The sequence below is a fragment of the Cyprinodon tularosa genome, unplaced genomic scaffold (assembly GCF_016077235.1).
Source record: "Cyprinodon tularosa strain WSP-4 unplaced genomic scaffold, ASM1607723v1 ctg141, whole genome shotgun sequence".
NCBI lineage: Eukaryota > Metazoa > Chordata > Actinopteri > Cyprinodontiformes > Cyprinodontidae > Cyprinodon > Cyprinodon tularosa.
In genome coordinates this window covers 552,017-572,027 of record NW_024038232.1, presented here as the reverse complement: position 1 = coordinate 572,027, position 20,011 = coordinate 552,017, and the positions used below count along the sequence as shown (strand labels likewise).

Below are 20,011 nucleotides of genomic sequence, written 5' to 3'. Positions count from 1 at the left end.
AATCCAGAATGCAGACAAACTCCCGAGGGCCTCTGGACTGTGCCATGTCAGCCATACAAAGGGTATCACAGCTGATATCATTTTCTAAATTGTAACAATTGGCCTGAGAAATGGGATTCAAATGTCTACAGAGATGTCTCTCTGTTATCATACTAAACATCTGAAATGGAGAACTGAAAACATTTTAACCATCAATCTCAAAAAATGTCCATAATGTCTAAAACTTTGCCAGCACTAAAGCATCACACTAATAATATTATTAGCTAAACTTCTTTATGTTAACACAACTGAAGTGTAAAGTTGTTTCTGTAATCAAGAAGCTGTTAAACTAATGATAAACTTAAAAAAAACTAATTGAAAGTAAAAATGGGTTATCTTTGAGTGTCTTTGTATGCTTTCAGCCTCGGAAACTTTGCACCCGTGTAGATTCATTAATTCATTTTTTTCTGAGCTTTACTGATATTAGTTTGTGTTTGCATATTATTTTAATTTGTGTGTGTTAGAACACATAGAAGGGAAAACATGGACTGGGGATTCTTTTGGTGAATTCAAAAGTTTTAAAACAAAAGTATGGAGAAAACAGAAATCATTTTTATTTATATATTAAGACATGTGCATCACATGTTTATAGAATAAACTGAGATAACTACTTAGCTCTCATATATATATCAGTTTAAAATTCTGAAAGAAATTTATCAGCACACGACCTGCTGGTCAGAGCAAATCAAAGAAAATACTTGCAAGAGAAATGGATAAATGCATCTGTAATCAGTAGATGCATTCATCCATTTGAACATATGGGATTTATTTCCTTTCTTGTTTGTTTCTCTCTTTAGGATATCCTGTTTTCTTTTTCTGCTCTCCTTGGGGAAATACCAAGATGTGTACAAAAGTCTAGCTGACACACAGCAGATGCCTGCTTGCAGTTGCATGTTTCAGCTCAGATTTTGATGTAACTTTCCCTTTCTGCCAGAAGAGGGCATTAGCCTCATATAAAACTGCTGCATCACAGAGCAGGACCTTATTTTGTTTGGTGTTTTTTATTTTTTGTTTTCCTTTTAGGAAGATGGAAGTTGAAGTCATTTATCATCCATGTTTTCTCCATAGTCTGTTTCCAACTGCTGTATGCATTTAGCAGCAATGCTTATAGACTCCTATATTATGATAAAATACTTCAAATGTTCACAAATATATTTTGCTTCATCAAACACTATACAAATTATATAATGGCTCCACAAGAAACACAATAAAAGACTCCAGAAATTAAATCTTACTTTCAGGAAAAAAAAAAGACAAGTGAGAAAATTCAGTTACAAGTTTCTCTAATGCCTTGCACAGTTTGCGCTGATGGGACAGGAATTGTCACCTTAGCAGAATTAGATGCTATAATCACTGTTTAAGCCTTGTATAGCAAACTTGAACATACATACACATGCAGAAAAACTAAAGCCGGTAAGCATCTGTGCTGAGTTGTGCAGGGACATTTTTCCTGAGATGACTTGACTCCTCTGAGGCAGCAGAAAGGCATGTGGAAAATACTGCACCTCTCACAGCTCCTGCAGGGAGTGCTGCAATGCAGGGGAGTAACTGAGAAATAGAAAGCTGCAAGGGAGGTTTTCCAAAAGTCAATCCCTCAAACTAATCAAATATTGTCCAATTTGTGTATGTCTTTAACAATTTGCTTTGTTTCTTTTCTTTTGTTTGTTTGATTTGTTTGTATTTTAAACTAAACTGTCTTTTTTTAGTAATCACATGACCCACATGCACTTCACACATGATTAAGTCTGCATCCATTCAATGGTCAGTCTTTACCGCAGTAGTGAAAAGCCAAACCAAGTCACCTTTCTTAATAATACACTTTAAACATAGGCATCAACCAAAAAGCTGATCAGGGAAATTAATGGTAAAACTAAGAAAAGCATAAAATAGTAAAATAAATTAGATGATTATTAAAATTAGAAATAGGATATTCTAAATAAAGTAAACAATGACGTATATTAATGACAAAAAAAAGGAAAAATTGATGCAAGAGTAGTTGGCTTTATATAAACTTCAGTGCTTTAAGTGTGCTACTTTTTTTTGTTTGTTTCATGTTAGGCTCATTTTAAGTTAACACATCTTTCTCATTTTTCAAGGTCACCATTTCAAGAAAATATGTAACTATCCATGGATATTTATTAAACCTTACTGAACCTGTTTCGTTCTCTAAATATGGTGTTCATAAATCATTACAACTTGTTAATAGATAATACAGTCTATCCAAAACAACAAAAGAACAGAATAATAAAAAAAATATATATATATATAACCGAATGTCATTCAAGCAAAGATAAAGAGTAAATCTAAACTCTAACTGCAACACATGTGGGCCAATCTTCAGAAAAAACAGATTATGGACAAAAGGAAAACTGCTCAAATAAAAATAATTAGGCAGTTGTATTTGACTTGGGTTATTGGGTCAGTACTGACCATTTCTGTTTGCATTTCACATTATATATGCATTCTTAGCAGAGTATTTAATCCTAGTTTAATAAATAAAAATAACAATACTTGAATGTGTTGTATAGATCCATTTATCTCCAAAGGTTAAACTCTGATGTGACTATATGAATTCAACAAATCTTTTTAGGTGTTTTCAGAAAGTTAGAAAATTTAGTGGGGTGGCATAATTTTTATGCTCAGTGATCAAACTAGCTATGATTAATAACACAGACTGGAAACATTATCATCATTATCATCATTATTAGTGCCACCCCACCTGAAGCGCAACAGTCACATCTCATCTTCTGGGAGTACTCTACCACTGGCACCCTCCAGCCACACGCTCCTACATTCGCAAATACAACAGCGTGCAAAACAAAAACGGCGAGGAATAGAACACTGCCCTCACTTTCTCAAAGTGACATCTTTTCTGGTAAAATATGAATAACAGTTCATTCAGCAGCAAGTACAGTACAAGTACACATAAGCACATGCTGTCAGACAGGCCGTATCTGAGCTTGCACAAGTTCCAAGTTATGTACACAATACGCATCAGTTTACATATAAAAATGTTTGTACACACACATAAACCTGTCTATGTTTGTGGGGACTTTCCATTTACTTTCATTCATTTCTAACCCATTTCAACAGCCTAACTGTGACCCTTACTCTAAACCTAACCCTGACGATTACGTAACTAACCCTATCCTAAACACAATTAACTCCTTAGCCCTAAATGTGACCCCTGACCAGAGGTGGGTAGCAATTACGTTTACTCATTTACAGTAACTTGAGTAATAAAAAAAAAAAAACATTTACTTTTAGAAGTAGGTTTACTGTGCCCTAATTTTTACTTTTACTTGAGTAATATTCTTGTTATGTATCGCTACTCCTACAGGTACTTGAGTAAAATCTCTGCCTACTCTGTCCTCTGTGAGTAATTTGAACCATTCCAAAATCAGGTAAACATACAGTAAATATTCTATATTAACAGTGGGAGCTTGTTACCCTTACCCAACATATATACAGTTCTCGTCGTAAGGAATGGTTTTTAAGTTTATTTGAAAAATAATGGTAAAATAATTTCTTTTGCACAAATATTGTTCTTTTATATTCATGAAATTTATTTGTATTCTTTAGGCATTTGAGTCTTTAAAAGGCCAGAACTTGCACATGAAGTCAGTTTGCCAGTATTATTTTCAAACATTAAATCTGACGTTAGTATCAAACAGTTTGTCAGTACTCAAGTAGCCTTTTTACTAAATACTTTTACTTGAGTAAAAAAAATGTTAAAGTATTGCCACTCTTACTTGAGTAAAATTGTTAGGTACTCTACCAACCTCTGCCCCTTACCCTAAAACAGCAATACCCCTCATGTGATCCAGGCATCAGGCCGCATAAGAAGCATTTGCTCTCAATATTTTTTATTTTTTTTCTCCAGAAAATAGACTTCAAAATATGACAAATACAAGGACACACACATAGATGAAGCCTGCTGCCATCAGTGTGTAAATGGGTAAATAACATGCAGTGTAAAGCGCTTTGGAGTCCCTCGTCTTCAAAAGATGCTGGCCATCTAATATATTTTTAAATCCCTTCTTTCACATTGCCTCTTTTGGTTAAAGCCTAGTAATAAACTCTGTCCTACTCTCAAATCAATTATAGATATACAGTAGGCAGATTTTCTACCTTGATGACCTTGTTCAGCTCAGGTCCATTGAAGGATTTGATCAGCACAAAAAACATTTGATTAGCAGCCAAAGAACAAAAAGAGGGTCCCGACCAAATAAAATCAGTTCTTAATCTTTTAAGGACAAGAAACTCCAGAATTTTAAGGAAGCAATTGTGGGCATTCACACTGGAAAAGAGGAGTTACCAGCCTTTATAAGCAAATATAGAAAGAGATTGGTATAGTTTATCTATATATACAGGTTTTTCAGCAATTAATTATAGTTATTTGGGACATCAACATATACTTCAATGAAACTGTGCACTTCACAGATGAGACATACTTAGAGTCTTGCAGTGTGTTCTATTTTACAATCTGAATTGTTTACTGTTGTCCCAGAGTGGGTCCTTGCTGATCTATAAGAAACTGTTGTGCCATTATTCTGGGCTTTTCCCCTCCTTTCTTATCCCTCTGATGATACCAGGAACCCAGTGCTGTGAATTAAAACCACACCATTGTCTCATCAAGGTTAAATTGCTAATAAACTTAAAGTAGATACTACTGTATATTAAGAAGTGTTGTGTAAAGTCTGATTAAAACTAGTGAAAGCCTCCGCGCCACGAACTGAGAATGAAAGCGTCGGGCGTGTAAGCACTTTCAGGGGTCAGTAACTTTCATTACAAGATGTAATAGGAAAAACACAACCTTTAGACCAGGTGTCTTAAACCCTATTCTTCCAAGCCCAGTGTCCTGTCAACATGTCTTTGCTTCAGCACACGAGTCAAATATTGAGATCATTAGCAGGACTCTGGAGAACTTGAATGCATCCAGAGAGGGAAATTTAGTAATTTAACATCTAAGAATGTATCTACACAAGAAAAGTTTTGTCAGAATGTTTGGTCTTAAACAAAAGCAGACTATATTCTTTTGGCTAGGCGTGGTTCATATTGAAATTACACTTTTATACTTTTTGCATTTGGACTATCACTTACAACAATTGAATTCATTCTTAGTCAACATGGTAACCTACTCTGAATGGCAAACCTGCTCTGGGGAAGTTAGCCTCAGGATTGATCTGAATGCTAGAAAATGCTCCACCCAGCAGCCAATCAGCTGTTCAAGAAACAATGATGTATGTATGGCCATGCAATATTACTCAACTGGCAGATTCTTGTACACCGTTGGGGATGCTGAGCGGCTCTGAAAAAATATAGTCTGTCTACCCAAATACTCAAGGACTGTCACAGTTTTGTTAATTATCATTTCCATTAATTTCTTCCATTTTTTTTCAGTTGTTCTAGTGCATTTCTAACATCGCTATTAGCATTTGTTTAGCACTTACAGTAGTTTCACAGCATTTAGACAATTGAATATATTTGAACAGATTCTTAATCCTTCCAAAAAATTTCAAATGCTTTTGGACATGCATTATTTGCTTTTGCACACCTCTCAGTTGTTTTGAAATATTACGATTCGTTTATGTCATGTCAGTCAAAATACACTATGCTTGTGAATGCTGAATAGTCATTCCATATAAAAATGATGGTCCTCATAACATTGCCTGAATCATTACATACAAAAATAATAAACATGTTTCACAAATTATTGAAGCAAATTTTACAGAATTTTTAAAATATGTTTTTCCAGAAAACGTCTCTCTAACTTAAGCAATCAGTTTAGGTAATTGTGAACCCCAGTCTTAATTGATGAGAAAGGCTGTAAGAACCATTAGATGCCTCCAGTGATGAGCCAGTTCTTTTAAATCAATCAGAGCTGAACCCTATGAAACCCTGCTGTACGCCGTGACCCAGAATTAGAAGGTCAGCCTTGTTAGAAGTGGAAGGAAAGTGCAGGGAAGAAAGTGAAGGATAACAAACAGGGGAAGAGGAAGAAGAGGCCAAGAGCATAGGCTGATTCCAAATTAAATCAGGGCTACAACTGTTGATCATTTTTTTTCAAATATGGCTCAAATGATCAATTGCCTTGTCACTCACTTGTTCCATTTATAGCAGCTAAAATCCAGTTTGCCATATGGTATCCTTTTGAAATTCCATTGTCTTGCATATTGCTACAAGGCTGCCTAAACACATACCTACTAAGGCACATTTCCATTAGGTCAATCGTGTATCTTGCGAATAGAACAAGCAAGATATAATTACTGCAAGTTAACTGTAATTAGCTGAAATAATTTTTTTGTTCTTTGTAAATTATATCATAGTTAAAATGTGGTTTGACATCATTCCAATGTCTTTGCTTTAAAATTTTTGCTCATAAAAAGCCTGGGTTTACCACTTCAACATTTATCATTTTGCCAGGTTTCCATAGTGCTCTATTTGTCTAGAATTACTAACAAAGACCTATAGACTAAAGACTGAAATGAAAAGAAATTACCTTTATCAATAATTTCAGGAATCCATCAGTGAGACTGGATTTTGAGATCGGAGTTTGTAAGAACCTTTGTCTTTCATTGCAGCCAAAATGTATTTTATATTTTTGATTTGACATTTTTATGGAACCATTGACAGTTTAGTCTATAAGAGACAGACAGACAGACAGACAGACAGACAGACAGACAGACAGACACTGCTGTACTACACGGCCAACAAATCTAGATCAACAGATATCACCAGTATTTACTTTTAAATTAAAACCCACATCAAAGATGCACGTCACAAAACAAACCTACCAGCTGATTGGTGAGATTCATTCTAGCAATCAATAATATTAATTTCTCCCTAAAGCACTCCTAATTGATCTGCTGAGGTATATGGATCTTTCCCTCTAATGAGTGTTGGGGTTGGACACAAGCAGTCTCTATTCATACACAACAATGAAACATCTTTTAAATACTAAGTATAATGCATGCTTTTGAAGAAATTGAAATTAAAATACATTTAAAGTTGCCACTGTGTACGGCAAGGTAAGCTACTTTGTAAGGTGTTAGGTGGCCAAATATTTTAAACGGTTACTAGCTTTGATGTAAAAGCTTTTTTGAATTCTGGTTAGGAGCTGTTTTGAATTCTGGTGAGGAGGTCCAATATCCATCAACTTTTTGCCCACTGTCAAAAAGCTCAGTGGTAAAGTTTTAATAACAGAAAAACATATTCTTAAATTACCAACATTTCTAGTTTTCCTTTTCTAACTCTAGATCCCTAAAAAAAATAAGATTCTATCTCGTGACATTTAAATGAGTTATACTTCTAATGCATCTTCTCCACATTGTTGAGCTACATTTTAATTATCTGTCCAAAAGGTAGATCTAAGAAATTTACAACCCCCCATTTGACTACAAAAGCCTTAGTTGCAAGACATTTTAAAACCCCTTTATTGTGATATACACATTGTGAATTAAGTTCAGAGAGAACTCATTACCTGAGCTACATGTATCGATAACAGTTATTTAGCCGAAGTCATAAATACAAAATCTTCTTCACTCTAACCTGTGGACGTGACAAGTAGTTTTGCTTTCACTTGACCAAAAACACAATAAACACAAACACATTATTCAGCTCTAAAGAACTTAATCAACATTTGTTAAACATTAATACCTCCCTTGACCCAAGCTGTCAATGTAAATTTTCAAAGCCATCCAACATTTGTACATACTGTACAAGAATGTATGTGAATAAATTATTTCAGCTGCCCCTTTATGCAGGGATCCCCACAGGCTGACATACTGTAGCAACTTTGAAAAAGACTTGGCAAACTTACTATGCTGGGTATCCTTCCTGAAATAATCAGAATTCAAGCCGCGCAAACATGCATATTTACCCTACTTAACCACAGAGGCATTAATCTACAAGAACCTGCAAGGAGAAAAATGGGGAATCCATGCCCACGATTCTTTCAGGTTTCTTTAATTAAGGACAGTGTTTGCTATAAGGTTTATGGACTATTTGGCAGCATATCAGCTTTAAACATGCTAACTTCTTAGAAGCTCTGGACTCATGTGTGTTACATGATGCACTTGAATTAAACATGTGAATTGTGTCAATGGGTCTGGAAATGGAACTCAAATAGATATGTTATTTGGCGATGATTTTACTACGGTGTTTGATTAATTTCTCCTCATATTTGAGGATTAAATAACTACCAGAGAAGGAAATGTAAATCCACTAGTGGCCCTATCCTCTTGATGCCTGAATTTATATGCATGTATACATAAATATGTGCATATATAAAAAGAAAAAAAATCCCTTTAACTAGTATCTAAATTGAAATGACTAAACATTTTATTTGTTTTAGAAAAAATACTGCAAACTATTAAAAATTTGTGACAGCATTTATAACGCTCAATACTAACATACACCGTTAGGAACCAGTTACAACCCAAACAATAGTTTATCAAAAAAGTTCCTAGATCTGCACTGAATTAATGTGTATAAATGGCACTTGGAAAATACACATGCTATCTTGGCTTTGTACTTTACACTTAGGGTTTGTTACATAATTAAAACAATGGGAGCATTTACACAGCCTTGGTGCGACAGCAAATGGTCGGCACACAGGCTAAATTGGATTTGATGCTATTTTTGCCAAATGCTGCAGCCAGAATGTGTCATGATCTTGTCTCTGATGACTGGCTTAATGGTTTATTCTATTCACCTGTCTAGCACCACCCAGTTCTTCATCACCATTCATCTGTATCACCTGCTCCAGTCTCTATTTAACCTGCCTGCTCCCAGTCACCAGTGCCAGATTATTCTAGCCTTTGGTGAGACTTCTCTAGCATACCTGTTTTTGTTCTGATTGCCTGATCCTTACCTGTTCTGCCTTTGGACCTCTAACCTGCCTGTTCAAGTTCTGACCTGTTTGCCCGACCTGTCTTCAGACTCTTGCTGGATTCTGCCTGTTGAATCCAGACCCTCTTCCTGACTCCGACCTGGACTTCCCTTCGGTACATCATTATATCTCTGATCTTCTCTGGGTATGGACTGAATTTTAAGACCAGGTTAGTGACTCATGCATTCCTAATCCTCCTCCATGAAATTTACGTGGTCACTAACCTGAGTTTTCCCTCTGCAGAGGTTCCTGCCTTAGACGTCCCTGCAGTTACTGCAGATGCTTCATTTATAATAAAAGCTTTTGATAAATCAGTCAGTCTGTTTGTTTGCCTCAAATTTTTGGTCCTCTGTTCTGAGCCTTCGCAGACTGCAGTAAATACACAGAAATCAAATTCCACCAACAGGAAATAAAACAAATCACAGCGTCTAGGTTTTCTAAATACTTAGCTAAAGAGAGCCATCATATTTGAAAAGCCGTGCTTTATCAGGGCATTGAAGAATATATATATGCATGTGTATTAGAAACTACATAAGGGTTTCTTAACCCTGGTGATCTGGGCCCCCCGTCCTATATGTTTTAAGTGTTTTCCTGCCCCAACACACGACCAGAATGAAAAGATAATTAACACGCCTTTGCTGCAGTTGATGGCTGCCCAAGATTGAATGCAATAATTTGAATGGCGTGCTTGAGTAGAGATGCATTTAAAACATTATTAGATCACTTGGCTGGACATATTACATAGTTAATCAAAACATAATGAGTGAACATTACATATACCAAAATAAGCAAAAAGCATAGCTTCTCTAACCTCAGTGCACTGACCAGTTGTAGAATATAACTCCCAAAAACATCTGGTGGGTCAAAGGTAAAGAGCCAAGCAGTTTTAAACATAACATGAGTTGCTTTATTCTGATGCCATCGTGAATCACTGGCTTTTATCGCACAACCTGCAGATGCTCCTTTGAGCTCTTATGGGCTTTTGACCAAAGTGGAGCAAATGCATGGTAAAGGTGTGACAGGGCTCTTTGCTCTTAAAGAATACTACCTCAGTCGGGTTACAGGTGTTGGTGGTTTATGTGCTCATCCAGTCAAAACAGGGTGCCGAGGAAACTATCTCCATATTTAGAAGCTGCTCTGGCCCTCATCCGTCCTCCAGTTACCAGCAATGTAATACAGAAAAGGAAAAAGAAAATGGCTGCCTTTCTTCCCACAACCCTCAATGAATATATAAAGCCCCTCCCCTCAGGCTCAATTATCCGAGATTTCCCTATCTAAATCGGTTTTATCAAAATATTATTCCTCTACATGCAATCGGAATTAATATATAAAAAACACATACATTTTAGACTTTCATTCCTTTTCACAAACTAATGGAATAATTCATATGCAACCAACTTTTAAACATTAAAATAAAAAAAAACTCGACTGGCAAACATTTAGTGAGTCACATGTTGGTTACATCACTTCCGCATACTGACAAACCTGCCGTTTTAACCGCTGACTGGGCATTGCCTTGGGTTTGATGCCAGCATTGACGGCAACAGATGGAAAATAGCAAGTCACCACAGCGTAAGCACGCACACACATACACAGAGTAAACCCCATTGAAATATGTTTTGTTGATGAAACTAGACTATTGAGCTTAGCGGGAGTGCACCGGTCCTGGCAAGCATAGCTTTACGGAAAGATATGTCAGCACACAAAGTCAGCAAAGTGGCTTTCAGTGAGGAGGCTGATTTGTCACAAAAGGCCTGAACATAAAGGACACGATTTAACTTGCTATATGAGGAAAATCAGACTGTATGAAGTTTCAGCACTTGGAGCTCATTATAAATGCACTGGGCTGGTCAGACCACAGACAATTATCTGCAACTGTGCTTGGATAGCTCCAGCTCAGGTAGTGTGCTGAGGTAGTTTGCTTGTATCTATGCAGAAATTTGCGAGCAATGTAATGAGTCAGACAGGAAGAGAGACCTGGTGGCAAAATAAATCACATCCTCTTTGTGGCACAAACGCGACCCAGTCCAACACAGATTGGGATCTGCCTGCGCTATATGTAGTAGGAGCCTCGCTATCAGCAGTGGAGCCAGTATGACAGAGGAAAAAAATCACATTGGAGCTCTCCTAGTCTGTCGCAAGCAGTGCGCCTTAAATTTGAATGGCAGAGAAGTTTGCAGAGGAGCTGAGCTGGATGCAATGTAAAATGGGAGAAATTATTACATGAATATTTTCCAAATCAGTCAGAACGTCATCAGTTTAATAGTCAGGTTCAAGCAATGAGCTAAGTGAATCAATTGCAAAGTAATGTATGAAAGTAAATAATATAACTATTTTTAAATATGGTTAAGTTGATTTCATTCTTTAATAGTGGCACATATTGGGTATACATGGTGGTTAGAGTTATAGTGTTAAGAGGAAAATGTTCAGCAAAGGCTATTCTACAGCTAATGTCAAACAAAAACTCCCATACAAATCATGGGAGTTCTTATATGAATTTTTTTATTTAATCCTCAGACCAAACGTGCTTTACAAAGGAAAGTCTGGATGCTATAAACGCATCAACTACAACAACCTTTTTTGCTGAAGAAAGCAAAGTTGTGAGGTTGCCACAACCAACCTAACAACTGCAGAAACACAATGAAACACAATGAAACTAAACTGTTTCATTGTATAAACTGTAAAATCTTTTTTGTTTGCCTTCCATTACGCACCACATTTCATAGAGGAAAAAAAGCTACGATTCTGGCCTTATCAGCGCTTCTTTTAACACTGGTTTACTTCAACTCATTCTTGAGTCAAAGGGTATAGATGTGCAGTACACAACTATCTGTTATAATGATCTTCCCACTTGAACTGCAGTTTTCTAAAGCTCCTCCAAAGCAGAGATAGTTCATTGTCAGCTTCTCTGATTACCACTCTCTTTGTCCTGCCAATCATTTTAGCTGGATTAAACCCCATTAAAATAATTTTTAAAGGTGACGTCACAGTGGACTGACATCACAGCCGTGGTGCGGCTGATTGACAGGTTGAGTCATGGAAGTTGGAGATGATTGGAGAGAGAGAGAAATGGTGCAAGAATAATTTAATTAAGTAAAGTCCCTTAAAGAAATATCTTTTGAGCGGAGAACTTACCAAGAGAAGCTGAAGGTAAAAGCTCTTTGACCTGATCAGCCAAACATCAAAATTAATCAGCTGTACAAAGATGGATGGAGAATATTCACTGTCTTTTTCCAGGACCTGGTTTAAGTACAAGACTTGGCTAAATGCATGCAGCGAGGCTAACACTTTATTCTGCTTTCCCTGCCTCCTCTTTCAAATGTTAGAATCTGACCCAGCATGGATAAAGAAAAGTAGGACTGAAAATAAATAGTCAGTAGATTGAGAAGATCAGTAGTTTTTATTTATTAAAAATCTATAACTGCAGTGGTGCTGTGGCTCTGTATGAGCTCCACATGGCAAATAATCTTCAAGACACCTTCTAAGAGACTGGCTCTGCTGAAGCTCGTCATCACAACTCCAATGACCACAGCTGAATCTCAGAGGTGCTTCTCAACATTGAAGAGGATCAAGACCTTCCTCAGGAGCACAATGTCACAGAATCGTTTCAATGCCTCCATGCTCTTTATAAAGAAGAACTTTATCAAAACCATCCCTGACTTCAACCACAGAGTCATTGAGAAATTTGCTTCTCTCAAAGACAGAAGGGAAAAATATATGTACAACAAAAAGCTGTCATATGTGAATGCACTGTATATACTGTATATATCCCATGCACCTTTTTCTTCGTGAAGCAACTTCTTCTCTTTTTGACTATTTGAGCTGATGTAACGAATACTTTTCTCCACTGTGAGATCAATCAATCAATCAATCAATCAAAAAGTAAACCTCTACAAGAATTATTTTCTTTTTATAATTTTGTTTTTTGTTATTGGCATAGATTTAAATAGCTATACCTTAGTAAATATTTTACTTTTTTTTTTTTTTTTTTTTATACATCTAGTTTGAATTTACAGCCCTCCCTTGAGAAAACTCCACCAGCCTCCACTGATTAGAGGGTACAACAAACCTTGAGAGGGTTAACATTCTATCAGTGGTTCAGTAAACATCACTGTAGTAGAGGAATTATGGTGTGTGTGACCAGACATTTTTTTGGATATTCCTGTAGTCTACTATTGCAATATTGACATAATATAAAAGGTAACATTTAAAAATGAATGAGCATGGCTATTCCAATAGACCATTTAGTGTTTTTATTAAAGTTACTACCCCAGAAAGCTCCTGGAAATTTAGATACTCCTTACCATGACTTTTCAAGAAGATCGAAATGATTACAGTAACAGAAATTCTTCCCCTTACAATGCAAACACTCAGGCAGGTAGAACTGGTAACACGATGAGGAACACAAAAGAAAAATGCAATACTGTATGTTCCATGCAAAAAAAAAGTAGTGGCGTATCTGTTTACTATAACCCTTTAAATCCAATAAATGGATTTGTAAATTAAATAATACGTTCATTCAAGAAAATTTAGCAATGTTTCTTATCTCACTGAGATGAACAAATGTGGAGGTTGACTGCATTGCAAACAATCAAACACTTCCTGCCAAATTGTGTGACTAATCATTTCCCAATGCGCAGGCAGATGCTAACCAAGCAAAACATTCTGAGATGGGATTTCCTTTTTTACTTTAAGCCTTTTTAAGGTGTATATTAAAAAGAAAATTACTGGGGCTTTCTGTTATAAATAATTGTTTCAACATTTAAATAGCTTAAATGGTTTAGGTTTAGTCATGTTTTTTATGTGTGTGAAATCAACTTTTTCTTCATTTCCTTGTGACTTAGGCAGAAACATCCAATGTATTTCCGTACATATTCATCTGTCTCAGGGCAAATAAGAAAAAAAATGGTCAGGAACTCATCGGATTAACTTGTGATCATCCTAAACGATAAAACATTTTCAGACTCTATATATTTCTTTATTTACAAATAAAGTTATATGCAGTACTTGTATTTAGGTCTCCTGTATGAGTATGTCTCAGATTAAAATGCAAAATTAAATCATATACTGTATACATCGTCAACAAAATCTGGTGATGGCTTGTGGCCAGTAGAGTTTGGCTCATTCTGATATAATCGCATAAATCAGGTGAATAAATTCAAATATTTCTAAAGGAGACAGAAAGAGAAGACAGATCACAACTAAATACAGCTGGTATGAAAACTCAGGTAAGCTAGGGTTTAGTCATCTTGTTGTGCTTCACATAAAAATGTAAATAGATAAAAAAGAAAATTAGATGTCATGTTAAGCATGATGTCAGTGTCAGTGGATGGATGGTGCACGTCATTTTGAAGATGTGGTTGCTGCACATTTCCAAAAGGATGAAAGTGTGGAGGCTGATGATAGAGATGGGCCTGTGCTGAGATTTAGCCTATCAAATAAGAAAACAACATTCCCCATCCAGACTTACATATGAAAAATACTACTTATGAAACCTGATACCTTATTTCCTCAACTGCACCTCATCTTTCTCTTTATCCCATCGCCGTAATTACTTTCCCTACAACCCATATTCTCTACTTTTCCGCCTATGACTATAGCCCATTGCTAGCTCTCCTTCTTCCAAGCATCCCTCAGCAAGTCTCTGCAGATTTCATATCCTGATGCCCAAACCAACCCATCACCTAAACCCACGTCTTCATAATCCTTTAAGCTCAAATTGTTGTGATTTGTACCTTGCTACTACTGAAAAGGAAATAATAACTTATTCTAAAAGCTTTTATATGTCTCAATGTTATTTTTCATTTCTAAGAACTGATTTACAGTTCGTGCATAAGCTATCTGTATTTGTGTATAGGTTGACTAGCTTGTGAGCATGAATACAAATGTCTAGTACACTTTTCAAATGTTCTAACTATGAATTTCTTTGCATTCAGTGCATCCTTTCTCTTTACTTCAGAACTACTTTATTTTATATTAATTTATGGCATAAAATCCACTCGAAATCCATAAACTTTTATTTATCATCAGGTGTATTTTTATTTTAAGAAACATTTTCTTTGACCTTGTCAAACATCTGATGCCTTAACTTAACAAAGTGGTCTGTTTGTGTGAGGAATAAAAGACCATTTACAGATTCCTTTTTCTTCTTATTAACCTGAACTCATCCTTAAACGATTGGAAAAACTGTGATAGATTATCTCAATATTGAGAAACCACTGCGTCACCTGACTACTGAAAAAATTCTGTCTAAACGTTAATATTTTCCAAGCATGTGGCAACATATTATTTTAGTTTTTTATTAATTGAATTATACATAAGAAACAAAATGTAAAATATCTGAATGAGATATTCACAAAAAAGGAGATGAAGTAAAAATCTTTAGCTGCATTACTTCATAATGATTCAATGACTTTGATAGTATAAATGAGCCCCTGAGATTTATTAGAACTGTGAAAGAGCTCAGCAGACTGTTGTGGGCTACACTTGCTTGCTCAGCAAATTTGGTTTTGCCTTTCTCTCTTTTGTGTTATAGTAATAATAATCAATTATTCATTTCATTTAAAAACTTGACATAGCATCAATGAATCCAAATGGATATGCTGAAAGCTTGATTAAATTCCAGTCATATTAATATTTAAATTTCAATCTTTTTTATGATCTGCCTATCTTTAATATATTTAATGACTAATTAGTATTTGATTGTTGTTTTTCTTTAAATTGGCTGAAATGTTCTTCCCTCTGTCATACACATATGTTTTTATTATGTAACAATATACTGCAGCACTATGAGGCTACGCACCAAGCAGCAGGACACACCGGCAGGCTTTAAAAGTTGGCAGATTACTGCAGGACCGTCTGCAGTGAAATTAAAGGGGACTGGCATAATGTTAACACCATCTGCTCTAATTACCTCTGGACCATTTATTTTCTGTTTCCCTCTGCAGAGTTTTCCTTCCACATTCAGGCAGGATGTGTGTAATGAGGCTAGGTGCCTCTATGACAACCTGCCACGCAGGAAAGCTGCAGTGATAGATGCTGCAGCACAGAGAAAAAAAGCTGCTTACCTCAAGGAATGAGTAGTAGAAGCAGAAAACAGGATCGGCTACCCTCTTGTCAGAGGATGAAAAAATCTCAATAGTCAGCCTTTAGGATCCTCCTACACTGGAAATGCATTTCAAATGACCAGAAAAGTAATGATTAACCTCAGTATAGATAAATCCCACAGTCACGTGGGGTCTTGTGGTCCAAAGAAAAAGTCACAAATAGGATCTCTTGGCTCAGAGTGCTTCTGATGTAAACTCAAATGAGGAAGAGAGGACAGGAAACACTCACATAGATTAACATAGTTCTCACACTGACATCAGCTCCAACATCAGGACCGGTGGAGTTCCTCTGCTGTATTTCCCGGCACTGTTCCCTGATTGGCTGTGAAGCTACTCAATAAAAACCCTCTGTGTCATCAACTGGGCATGGAGGGAGGCAGGTTTCCTTTGGCGCACTAACAACTGTGCTCCTCCTCTTTTCTCCTTTTTCTCCTTAGCACATACAGACAAGGAGTGCTGAGCTTTGAGAATCAGAAGCAGGAGAAATAGGAGGGAGGAGGAAAGGCAGAATAATCAATAAGTGATGGAAGGAGAGGTCAAGATGGTAACCAGTAGGCTGCAGTCATTCTTAAAGAGCTTAGTTAAGGTCTCCTAGCTGCTGTGAATCTGCATGATCCTTTGGTTCAGTGAGGTGCTGTGAGCTTGTTTTATTGTGGTGGTAGGGAAAGCTGTTTTTCTTTTTTTCCAGCTCTCCAGCACAAAAACCTAGTTTGGCTTTGTATGTTACAATAAATTTTAAAAGGCCCCTTAATTAGAAGAATAGAAAGGGGCAAAATGTTCAATAGAGGTTTTTTGACAAAGTCTGAAAGTCCATAGTTTTTATTCTGTTAAAATGCAGACGAAATGTCCCTTCTTTAGATAAAATAGTCAGAGAGATTCTTCCATTTTTAATTTTTTTTTACCCCAGTTCCCCAAACTAAGTTTAATGGACTTATGCAGGACTCATTCCAAAAGAGTCAGTTTCCAGCTTCCATTATGCTAGGCTGCATATTTTGAAATAAAAATTAAAGAGAGGTTCATGTGTTACTTTGTGTAGCACTAACTCGACCATTTAAAGGCAGAAATACTAAACATCTTGTCAAAAAATTGCACTTCTTCATTTCTTTTTTCAACTATTCAAACATAAAGAAAATGAAAATTGGGTTGTGAAAGCCTGTCGTGCTGATTTAGAAGTGAAACATTTGTTAAAGGAAAGCAACAACTGATGAGGGTGCCAGCTTCCCACTTACACTTATTAGAGATTTTTGGAATAGTGCCAGTTCTCTGCATCAAAGGCTAACCAGGTTTCCTCTTAGAGGGGCACTCAATTTCATTGCCTTTGAAGTTCCCCTTGTCAAAGCAGTGGTTGATGCATCACCAATGAATGCAGAAACGCCACTGGATAAGTCAGAAATGCTGCGTCACTTGAGGATGTCTTTTCTTAATAGGAACCTTTTATACAGTGGGACCGCCTGTAACTGTTTAGAGTTGTGAAATATGAGACTAACAGACAATGTTTGACTGCATCTATTCACTTAAAGAACAAAGCCGTTGTTTCAAATTTAACTTTATTGAATTTAATCAAAAGAAAAACAAAGGAAAGAACAGATATAACATAACATGAAGAATAGGTGAACATGGGCCTGGAGTGGTCATGACTTTTAGCTACAGCTTTGGTCTTATAACCATGAAGCTCACATTTGATATAAAAGGCATTTACTACGGTTTAACTTTTGAAAATATTGTTGAATTACAAACATAAACTACAAGAAAGTCCATGTGTTTGCAAGAGGCATTCCTTTTTAGTTGGGTCTATGTCATTTTCAGGTGTTCATTATTTTGTTGTTTAATATGTTGTGTTGATGTGAGCACATAAATTGTGCATAGTCCATTTATTAAGCTAAAATGTATGAGTTAAGATCAAGGAGATGCAATACATGATATTTAGGATAAACATTAAGCATATATGGTTTCCAATAATTGTACTGGCCCCCTTTCATTAGCAGTTCAGCTGCAACCATTTTGTGGCATTTGTATCAGCTTAGTCTTTGCTAATTAGCTCAAACAAAGTCAAACTAGGAGGCAAACATCCGTCTTGCAACAGATGGTCAGCAGGATTTTGGTCTAGACTTTGGGTTGAACTGATTGATGCTAATTGATGAGGTGCCTCAGTGGTTGCCATGATATGTGCTGTTTAAATAGTGCTAGCAGTATGAAAGGAGGAAGGAAAAGGAATATATATGTTTCCCATCAAAGTTGATTTAGCAAAGGGATCTGTTGATTAAGAGCTACTGTATAAGGAATTCCACAATCCTAAAAACAGACCACCTCAGAGATTTAACTGGGTGGAAAATATGAGACTATAAACACTTGCTCATGTTTTTTGTTTTTTTTTCTAACCAAAAGCTGCAGTTATTCACTACATTTGAGTCAGTTTAGTTTTTTGTCGTTCTTTTCTGAGTAGCTGTAGTCTTGATTTTAGAAGCATCATCCATGTGCATTTCTGCAGCATGCATTGCAGTGGCTTAATGGCTGTCTGAATTAAGAACAGTATAGACTTCTTGCTGTTGACCCCAAGAAGGTTGAAGGAACATGAGCTAGGGGCTCCAATTAGTTGTATTCAATATTATTTAGTGACTACCTGTCATGGACTTCTCTTGTTTTTTGTTTCTGATTATTGCACTCACCATTTTTCTTTGTTCACTTCCTATAAGTAGTGGTTCATTAAAATATATCCATCCACTATGCATCTGCCAATGTCTTGTTTGCACTTCAGTCCCCAACAGCAGAACATGGCATAATTCTTTTCAAACCAATTGCTTTTATCTAAATCTGGGGTCTTGAGTCCAGCTGCTCAGGATCACTGTCCAGCATGTTAGATGGGTCTCTGATCCAGCAAACCTGGAGGAAATTGTATTACTTTTCCAGCAGCAATACAGTGCTGCAGAGGTCTGTTTGTCACTCATTAATTTAAGTCAGTTGTAACCATTTAAAGCATGCATTGTAGTGGGTCCTAAAGACCAGGATTGAAAAAACTGATCTAAACCTTTGTGTTGTAGCTCTGGCTGTATATCTATGGTGGCTGAATTAATGAAAGGTGAACGTCCCCCTAAACTTTTATTTACTTCTATCCACTTTTTAAACTCAAATTTCCTATTTTTGCTGGAGGAACGCACCATCACATTAACATACACCCACCACCATGTTTAATTGCAAGCAGGGTGAGGAGTGATGTTGTTTTGTGCTTATTTAAACAATGTTTTCATCATAGTAATCTTCTGAAAAAATAGCATGTAAACAAAAAGACTGGTCCTGAGATATCAGTTAATTTAAAATCTGCTCTCCCATTTATTTCTCCTTATTATTAAGTGCATGTTAAAGTGACATTTAAATGCAGTCAAAACACACCCAGGAATGGAATATGCAAGTAACAACATTACTAAAGATAGTGTCACAGAGACAGCTAAAGAGTTTAGTACATGTTTCTTCTGTGCTTAATTAATTTGAATGATTTTAAACTGTACAAAATGAACACTTATAATAAAACATTTTTGGTCTTATAAGGAAATTCCTAAAAAGTCTGCACTCTTCTGGATCTCAGGTTTATGAAAATATACATACAAGAGATACACTGAGACAAAGGGACAATCACTTGCATAATGAAAGTTGTTTTGATCCATTTATTATCACGATGATTCTCATCTTAATTATCATTATTATGTGTAGTACTGAAACTTCATTGTAAAGGGTTTACACAAAGACATTGTTCCATCCGTGATTCATAATTTTGCCTGTATGAGGCTTGCTTCAACATAACTGGAATACGTGTCCAGCATTAAAATAGAAGTCATAGGAAAAATGTGTTCTACGTGCCCACCAGATCAAAGCATTTTATGTTTATCTATAATTTACAGTGTTGTGAAAAAGTAGATTGAGGTTAGAAAATCTAGATTCTGATCTTTTTCAAATGTGCTGCTTCGCTTTTGTTATTAAG

At 36.1% G+C, this 20,011-nt stretch overlaps 1 protein-coding gene across 3 annotated transcripts in view; it reads right to left on the bottom strand.

The window, feature by feature from the left end:
- The window catches only part of LOC119778998 (synaptotagmin-2), a 31,806-nt gene extending 15,391 nt beyond the window's left edge, over positions 1 to 16,415 (bottom strand). Inside the window, exons 1-2 of one of the 3 annotated variants that reach the window (XM_038278491.1) lie at positions 16,268 to 16,415; positions 16,000 to 16,096 (exon numbers count right to left, since the gene is read on the bottom strand). The gene's annotated coding sequence lies outside the window, so the exon portion shown is untranslated. Of the gene's footprint in view, positions 1 to 15,999 lie in introns of all 3 variants that reach the window. The other 2 variants (XM_038278490.1, XM_038278493.1) reach the window with 2 other exon arrangements.
- Positions 16,416 to 20,011: the final 3,596 nt, after the last annotated feature.